Source organism: Salmo salar, chromosome ssa15 (assembly GCF_905237065.1).
Source record: "Salmo salar chromosome ssa15, Ssal_v3.1, whole genome shotgun sequence".
NCBI lineage: Eukaryota > Metazoa > Chordata > Actinopteri > Salmoniformes > Salmonidae > Salmo > Salmo salar.
In genome coordinates, this window is record NC_059456.1 from 32,118,924 (window position 1) to 32,128,748 (window position 9,825).

Below are 9,825 nucleotides of genomic sequence, written 5' to 3' on the forward strand. Positions count from 1 at the left end.
TATAGCCGCAATAAGGAAACAAGAGGAAGGGTTGTTTACTAGTTAGTGTATCTGGTTGTAAGAGACAGACCTCTGGTTCCAACGAGGATTAAACAAATCAGACATGTCCCTTTAAATAAACATGTTGCTGACTCTCCCAGCCAGAAAAGTGTGTGTCTAGAGCTGGTGAGAATATAAACACAACCACAAAGTCAAAATATTTCCTCCGCTGAGCTTCTTACTCCATTCTGATACATCATTATTCATTCTAAACAGGCCTTGTGTATGGGCCTACATCCATCCACACCCACCCAACACATGTAGCACAGACCACATCGGTCACTCCCATGGACATCAAACAACACACTACAGACAGGAATGCTGCAGCATATTTCATAAATATGTTTTCGTAGACAAAGCAGATGAGTAATTACTGTACGATAGTTGCAACAACCTGGCTCCAGTTATCCAACCAGATCCAGTTCACTCATTTATTGGTAAAGGACAAGGTCTATCAACAGATCCAACAAGACATCCAACATTTTTAATCAAGCCATTCACCAAGGACACCCATCACAGCAAGTTCAGTTTATACTGTAAGTAACAGGACGTAATTGATTGTTAGAACAGTTGTTGGAATGAAAACCAATGTAAATTGGGCTACTCTGGGACTAGAGATTGGCGCAGTTAACAAAGTGATGCTGAGACTCAGATTTTTCAGAGAGGGAGAGAGAGAGAGAGAGAGAAAGAAAAATACATAAAAATACACCGACAGAGACAGAGAGAAGGAGAGAGAAAGAGAGAGACAGAGAAAGAGACAAAGAGAGAGACTGCAACAGAGACAGAGAGATAGAGACAAAGACAGAGACAGAGACACAGAGAGCAAGACAGAGACAGAGAAGAGAAAACACAGAGACAGAGAGAGAGAGAGACAGAGAGACAGAGACAGAGAAAGATACAAAGACAGGGACATAGAAAGATACAGAGACAGAGACAGAGACAGAGACAGAGACAGACAGAGGCAGAGGCAGATAAAGAGAGAGAGATAGAGACAGAAAGAGGCAGACCAGAGAAAGAGGGAGAGACAGACAGAGAGAGAGAGATACAGAGACAGAGAGAGAGAGGGAGACAGGCAGAGAGAGAGACAGAGAGAGACAGAGAGAGAAAGAGATAGAGACACAGAGAGCGAGACAGAGACAGAGAAAGAGAAAATACAGAGAGCGAGAGCGAGAGAGAGAGAGACAAAGACAAAGAAAGAGAGAGAGAGAGAGTGCGCGACAGAGACAGACCAGAGAGAGAGACAGAGACCGATAGAAAGAGAGGAGTGACAGCAACAGAGACAGAGACAGAGAAAGATATAGACAGAGACAGACAGATAAAGAGGGCGAGACAAACAGACAGAGAGAGAGACAGACAAGAGATAGACAGTAAGAGCAAATATAGAGACAAACCAGAGACAGAGAGAGCGAGAGAGAGAGAGAGAGAGAGAGACAGAGACGAAGACACAGAGACAGAGAAAGAGAAGAAGAGAGAGACAGAGAAAGAGATAGAGACAGAGCGAGACAGAGAGAGATAGAGACAGAGACAAAGACAGAGACAGAGACAGAGAGATAGACTCAGCATCACCATGCAATTACCATGGAATTGCCCATTGGGAAAGATCAGTCTTACTTGTTCACATTAGCATGAGAGAAAGAGACAGAGAGAGAGAGGGAGACAGGCAGAGAGAGAAAGACAGAGAGAGAGAGATCGAGACACAGAGAGCGAGACAGAGAAAGATAAAATACAGACAGAGAGAGAGAGAGACAAATACGGACACAGAGACAGAGACAGAGACAGAGAAATAGACAGAGAGAGCGAGAGAGAGACAGAAAAAAGAGAAAGAGATAGAGAGAGACCGAGACAGACAGACAGACAGACAGACAGACAGACAGACAGACAGACAGACAGACAGACAGACAGACAGACAGACAGACAGACAGACAGACAGACAGACAGACAGACAGACAGACAGCAACAGAAAGATAGAGACAGACAGAGACAGAGACAGCAACAGAGATAGACAGAGACTGAGACAGAGAAAGCGGGAGAGAGCGTGAGAGGGAGAGAGAGTGAGAAACAGAGAGAGAGACAGATACAGAGATAGAGACAGAGAAAGAGAAAGAGACAGAGAAAGAGAAAGAGAAAGAGAAAGAGAAAGAAACAAAGCAAGACAGAGACAGAGATAGAGAGAGAGACAGAGAAAGAGAGAGAGAGAGAAAGATACAGACTGAGAAAGATACAGAGACAGAGACAGAGAGAGAGACAGAGAAAGAGATAGAGAGAAAGATACAGAGACTGAGAAAGATACAGACGCTGAGACAGAGACAGAGACAGAGACAGAGAAAGACACAGAGACAAAGCTGACATCCTCTGAGGCAAAGATTAAATAATCATCATGACCCTCCCTCTGATTTAATTCATACATCGTGGATCTTTTGTCCTAAAGGTCTTCGGTCTGTGCTGACTATCACTGCCATCCACTTCACCACTAGATGGCAAACTTGCTCAAACCAAAGTTTTAAGTAAGAAAAGAAAAGTAGACGTGTACTTTCCATGACAAAAAATGTAACAACAGGAACCTTTTTATAGATGCTTTCACATCGCCTGTGTAAGTCAAACTGTGTGAGAAGAGAGTTTTTTTTGACTGCCACTGTTAATTGAAGGCAGATGGGCTGATGGACCGCATGCAACAAAATAATGAGGAAAATATGGAATCAGTGAAAGTATAGCAACACCACTCAGACACACCTATGACCTGCCTTGCATCCACTCATGATAATGTGCTCTTAGGGTGGGTATCCTCACACCATTTTTCATTCTGAGCTTATTCGTTAGCTATCCATCTATAGTGAAAAGTAACATGACTGGCCATAGTGAGGGTAAATGAAGAGAATACTCTTGATGTGTTACAATTAAAGCATAGGAAGTCATTAGATTCACTAAAGGTCACTGATTTCCAGAAAAAGGATGAGGTAGACTATGTTAAAGCACTGAGGAAGTTATTTTCACATTCTACTAAACAACTGCTTAGCAACAGCTAGTGTTATTGTTCAACTCCTTCCATTCTTTTATTCATACTAAGCTGTCATGTGAATCTTGGTCAGCTAGGCACTCCAATGGACAATGCTTCTTCTTCATGCCTCAGTTCACAGGAATCTGGAGTGAACTGTGGCAGGCAGATATGCAGTGCAGCACTCCGAAACACCAGAGCATAGCAGATCAGAGCTAGGCATGGCCGTGTTTACGTACATGGCTCACAACTCAAGTGTAAATGTATGAATGTAGCACTCATTTTGCTGACTAGAACAATGAACGTCATGAATGAAAAATAGGTGTTTGAGATGATTACAGTTTCTCCGGGGCTCTGGTCAAAGGTAGTTAACTACGTCGGGAATAGGGTGCCATTTGGGACGTGGAGAATGAGAGCATGATTACAGCACAAGTCCAGCCCACCGCTGGAGAGAGAAAGCAGAGCAGTCCTGGCTGGTGGTGGTGTATACCATTCATTAGTATTGAGCTCAGCTCTCCTCAGGGGCCCTGACTATATACTGTAAGTCAATCCTTTTCCACAGGGGCCTCCAGGGACTAGTTAGTCTCAGAATCCTGTTTCAGCACTATTGCACTGTGGCCCCCTGTCACCCCCCAAGCCCCTGTAATGTCATCCACAGGGGCAGGTCAGGGAAATTAAAACCCAAATGGATAATTTATTAAACTGTCCAGTTCATCCAGGGGAGGGTTTGGTTGTCCAGAGATTTGAGCTACTGTTGTTGTGATGAAGTATTCCAACACTGAGGCCCCTGGTTATCTCACACATTGTAACGGCTGTCTACGGAAGAAGTGGACCAAAATGCGGCGGAGTTAGGGTTCGTCATTTTTAATGTTACGAACACTATGCAATTAACAAAACAACAAAACTGACAGCCAACACAGTCCTGTCAGGTGCAACAACAGTGACAAGCACAATTACCCACACCACACAACGGAAACGTAGGCAACTTATGTGTGACTCCCAATCAACCACAACCCTCTACAGCTGTGCTTGATTGGAAGTCACACGGCCAAAATTAAATGAAACAATAAAACACTTACTCCCTTCTGCCACGTCCTGACCCAACTACACCCTCTACTGGTCAGGACGTGACAGTACCCCCTCAAGGTACAGACCCCGGGATGCACCCAAAAAAAGGAAAACACAAAAAAATCCCCAACAAAAAGGAACACCTAAACAATAAGGGAGGGAAGGGAGGGTGGCTGCCGTCACCGACGGCACTGTGCTACACCCTCCCTCCCCAACCCACCTATCCTGGAGGTGGCTCAGGTGCAGGACGTGGACCTCGCTCCACCTTCGGCGTCGCCCACTCTGTTGGCGCCGATCGCTGCGCCGGGCAGACGGGCCACTCGGGCTGACCCTGGCAGACGGACCACTCGGGCTGGGTCGGAAGGCATGCGGGCCACTCGGGCTGGGCCGGAAGGCATGCGGGCCACTCGGGCTGGGCCGGAAGGCATGCGGGCCACTCGGGCTGGGCCGGAAGGCATGCGGGCCACTCGGGCTGGGCCGGAAGGCATGCGGGCCACTCGGGCTGGGCCGGAAGGCATGCGGGCCACTCGGGCTGGGCCGGAAGGCATGCGGGCCACTCGGGCTGGGCCGGAAGGCATGCGGGCCACTCGGGCTGGGCCGGAAGGCATGCGGACCACTCGGGCTGGACCGGAGGGCAGGAGGACCACTCGGGCTGGACCGGAGGGCAGGAGGACCACTCGGGCTGATCCTGACAGGCCGGGCACCCTGGCAGATCAGGGCAGGCGGGCACCTCTGGCAGAACCGGGCAGTCTGGCCACTCTGGCAGAACAGGGCAGTCCGGCCACTCCGGCAGTTCAGGGCAGTCCGGCCACTCCGGCAGTTCAGGGCAGTCCGGCCACTCCGGCAGTTCAGGGCAGTCCGGCCACTCCGGCAGTTCAGGGCAGTCCGGCCACTCCGGCAGTTCAGGGCAGTCCGGCCACTCTGGCAGTTCAGGGCAGTCCGGCCACTCTGGCAGTTCAGGGCAGTCCGGCCACTCTGGCAGTTCAGGGCAGTCCGGCCACTCCGGCAGTTCAGGGCAGTCCGGCCACTCCGGCAGTTCAGGGCAGTCCGGCCACTCCGGCAGTTCAGGGCAGTCTGGCCACTCCGGCAGTTCAGGGCAGTCTGACCTCTCTGGCGACTGTTGACTGGCGGGCAGCTCTGACGACTGTTGACTGGCGGGCAGCTCTGACGACTGTTGACTGGCGGGCAGCTCTGACGACTGTTGACTGGCGGGCAGCTCCGACTCAGGATTCACCAGGCTGGGGAGACATAACGGAGGCCTGGCTTGAGGAAGTGGCACAGGAGAGACCAGGGTGGAGAGACCCACTGGAGGACCGGTCCGTGGAGGAGACACGGGCTTGACCAGGATAGGGAGATCCATTGGAGGACTGGTCCGTGGAGGAGACACGGGCTTGACCAGGATAGAGAGACCCACTGGAGTACTGGTCCGTGGAGGAGGCACGGGCTTGACCAGGATAGAGAGACCCACTGGAGTACTGGTCCGTGGAGGAGGCACGGGCTTGACCAGGATAGGGAGACCCACTGGAGGACTGGTCTGTGGAGGAGACACGGGTTTGACCAGGATAGGGAGACCCACTGGAGGACTGGTCCGTGGAGGAGACACGGGCTTGACCAGGATAGAGAGACCCACTGGAGTACTGGTCCGTGGAGGAGGCACGGGCTTGACCAGGATAGGAAGACATGCAGGAGGCTTGGTTCTGGGTGTAGGTACAGGATGTGCAGGGCTGGGAAGACATGGAGGAGGCCTGTTTCTGGGCGCAGGCACAGTCTTTACCAGACAACCAGCACGCACCTCAGGACGAGTATGGAGAGCTGCCTCAGGTGACATCATACCCACGACACGCTCATTAGGGCGAATGCCGTACTTTATGCACCACACTAGCAGCTCTCTCATCTCTCTCTCTCCTAATTTTCCCATTAACCCCGTCACAGTCTCTGTCTCATAGCCCTCGCTCACCTCCAATGTCATCCCGACTGGCTCTGGTTCCGACCTCAGCTCCACCGACTGTCCCGTGTGCCCCCCAAAAAATATATTGGGGCTGCCTCTCGCGCTCGTTGCGCTCTCTCTCCTCGTAGTATCGCCTCTCCGCTCTCGCCGCTTCAATCTCCCACTGCGGGAGGCGATAATCCCCAGCCTGAGTCCATGGTCCCTCTCCGTCCAGGATCTGTTCCCATGTCCATTTGTCCATAACGCAGTAGTCCTGCTGCTCCTTCCTCTTCCGCCGCTTGGTCCTGGTTTGGTGGGTAATTCTGTAACGGCTGTCTTCGGAAGAAGTGGACCAAAATGCGGCGGAGTTAGGGTTCGTCATTTTTAATGTTACGAACACTATGCAATTAACAAAACAACAAAACTGACAGCCAACACAGTCCTGTCAGGTGCAACAACAGTGACAAGCACAATTACCCACACCACACAACGGAAACGTAGGCAACTTATGTGTGACTCCCAATCAACCACAACCCTCTACAGCTGTGCTTGATTGGAAGTCACACGGCCAAAATTAAATGAAACAATAAAACACTTACTCCCTTCTGCCACGTCCTGACCCAACTACACCCTCTACTGGTCAGGACGTGACACACATGACTTACAGTGAGAGACCCGAGCACAGCTGCCAGAGTATCAGATTACATTATTGTTTTCTAAGGTGATGCTATTGTGTTGTGTCTCCCGATACATTTAGTTTACCCTAATGACACTGAATGCATCAAGCTGAGGTTGCCCTTTTATTGAGACAAGCATGTGTGGTCATGGTTGCAGCTATTTATTCGGTCACGTGTTTGTGCTCCTTACCTTGATGAAATCAGGGAGGTGCTTATGGGATGTAGTTCCAAGAACATAAAAAAAAAATGAAGAGAACACAAAAATTTGAATCTGCTATTAGCTAACCTAATTTTGGATGCAAACAGCTCACTCCCTCAGGTATTTTGGATTCCGTTAATAATTGGCTAGTTGTATTTGGCTCGATGCGCAACACACCGCAGTTCAACAGAACATGATAGAAGGCCTAGGTCAGAGCATACTATATCCCAATCAAATAAGTCAGTACACACACTAGGGATGAGCATTTGAAATTATTTCACTATTCACATAAAATATATTTTTCCGGATAGTCATATAGTCAAAATTAGATATAATAATCTTTACTCTCTTGACCAATCAGAATTAGAGGTCGACCGATTTAATTAGGGCCGATTTCAAGTTTTCATAACCATCGGTAATCAGCATTTTTGGATGCTGATTACATTGCATTCCACGAGGAGACTGCGTGGCAGGCTGACCACCTGTTACAAGAGTGCAGCAAGGAGCCAAGGTAAGTTGCTAGCTAGCATTAAACTTCTCTTACAAAAAACATAATTAATAGTTAACTACACATGGTTGATGATATTACTAGGTTAACTCGCTTGTCCTGCGTTGCATATAATCAATGCAGTGCCTGTTAATTTATCATCGAATCACAGCCTACTTCGCCAAACGGGGGATGATTTAACAAAAGCACATTCGCGAAAAAAAACAATCGTTGCACGAATGTACCTAACCATAAACATCAGTCTTTCTTAAAATCAATATACAGAAGTAGATTTTTTTAAAACCTGCATATTTAGTTAAAAGAAATTCATGTTAGCAGGCAATATTAACTAGGGAAATTGTGTCACTTCTCTTGCGTTCATTGCACGCAGAGTCAGGGTATATGCAACAGTTTGGGCTGCCTGGCTCGTTGCGAACTGTGTGAATACCATTTCTTTCTAACAAAGACCGTAATTAATTTGCCAGAATTTTACATAATTATGACATTGAAGGTTGTGCAATGTAACAGCAATATTTAGACTTAGGGTTGCACTGAAAGAATAAATGTTTTACTTTCGAAATGATAGTTTCTGGATTTGACCATATTAATGACCAACGGCTCCTATTTCTGTGTGTTTATTATAATTAAGTCTATGATTTGATAGAGCAGTCTGACTGAGCAGTGGTAGGCGGCAGCAGGTTCGTAAATGTTCATTCAAACTTTACTGCGTTTGCCAGCAGCTCTTAGCAGTGCTTGCTTCACAGTGCTGTTTATGACTTCAAGCCTATCAACTCCTGAGATTAGGCTGGCAATACTAAAGTGCCTATTAGAACATCCAATAGTCAAAGTCCTGTGTGGCTCAGTTGGTAGAGCATGGTCTTTGCAACGCCAGGGTTGTGGGTTCGACTCCCATGTGGGACCAGTACGGGGGGGGGGAATATATATGTTTGAAATGTATGCATTCACTACTGTAAGTCGCTCTGGATAAGAGCGTCTGCTAAATGACTAAAATGTAAATAACTGCACTAGAGGCTCAACCTATAAATGAAGTATCCATGAATGAAGAAAGACTTTAAAAAAACACTTCTAAATTGGTTACCATGAGGATGCAGATGTCAAACAAATACAAGTTCAGAACTTACCAAGAATCCCTTACCAGTAATACAGAAATGCTATGGCGTATTTGGCTTAGAGGGAGCTATAATGCTCGATCAATTGTGAGTATTCTACTTAAAACCGTGAAAGTATTGCAACTATTTGAGTCCAAGTCAGCCTTAGTCACAAATATTGTCAGTTATATTGACTGCCCTCTAATTCTAAAAGAGAACACCACAACATAACAGTTGCCATAGGAATAAGTGTGAAGGTTGAGCTCTCTCAGAGATATTTATAAAAGGAATTGCCGAATTGTCTTCGGCGCTCTCTAACATTGAGCTATATAATTAACGTCTCTCTAACACTGAGCTATATAATTAACGTCTCTCTAACACTGAGCTATATAATTAACGTCTGTCTAACACTGAGCTATATAATTAACGTCTGTCTAACACTGAGCTATATAATTAACGTCTCTCTAACACTGAGCTATATAATTAACGTCTCTCTAACACTGAGCTATATAATTAACGTCTGTCTAACACTGAGTTATATAATTAACGTCTCTCTAACACTGAGCTATATAATTAACGTCTCTCTAACACTGAGCTATATAATTAACGTCTCTCTGACACTGAGCTATATAATTAACGTCTGTCTAACACTGAGTTATATAATTAACGTCTCTCTAACACTGAGCTATATAATTAACGTCTGTCTAACACTGAGTTATATAATTAACGTCTCTCTAACACTGAGTTATATAATTAACGTCTGTCTAACACTGAGCTATATAATTAACGTCTCTCTAACACTGAGCTATATAATTAACGTCTCTCTGACACTGAGCTATATAATTAACGTCTCTCTGACACTGAGCTATATAATTAACGTCTGTCTAACACTGAGTTATATAATTAACGTCTGTCTAACACTGAGCTATATCATTAACGTCTGTCTAACACTGAGTTATATAATTAACGTCTCTCTAACACTGAGTTATATAATTAACGTCTCTCTGACACTGAGCTATATAATTAACGTCTCTCTGACACTGAGCTATATAATTAACGTCTTTCTAACACTGAGCTATATAATTAACGTCTGTCTAACACTGAGTTATATAATTAACGTCTCTCTAACCCTGAGTTATATAATTAACGTCTCTCTGACACTGAGCTATATAATTAACGTCTCTCTGACACTGAGCTATATAATTAACGTCTCTCTGACACTGAGCTATATAATTAACGTCTCTCTGACACTGAGCTATATAATTAACGTCTGTCTAACACTGAGTTATATAATTAACGTCTCTCTAACACTGAGCTATATAATTAA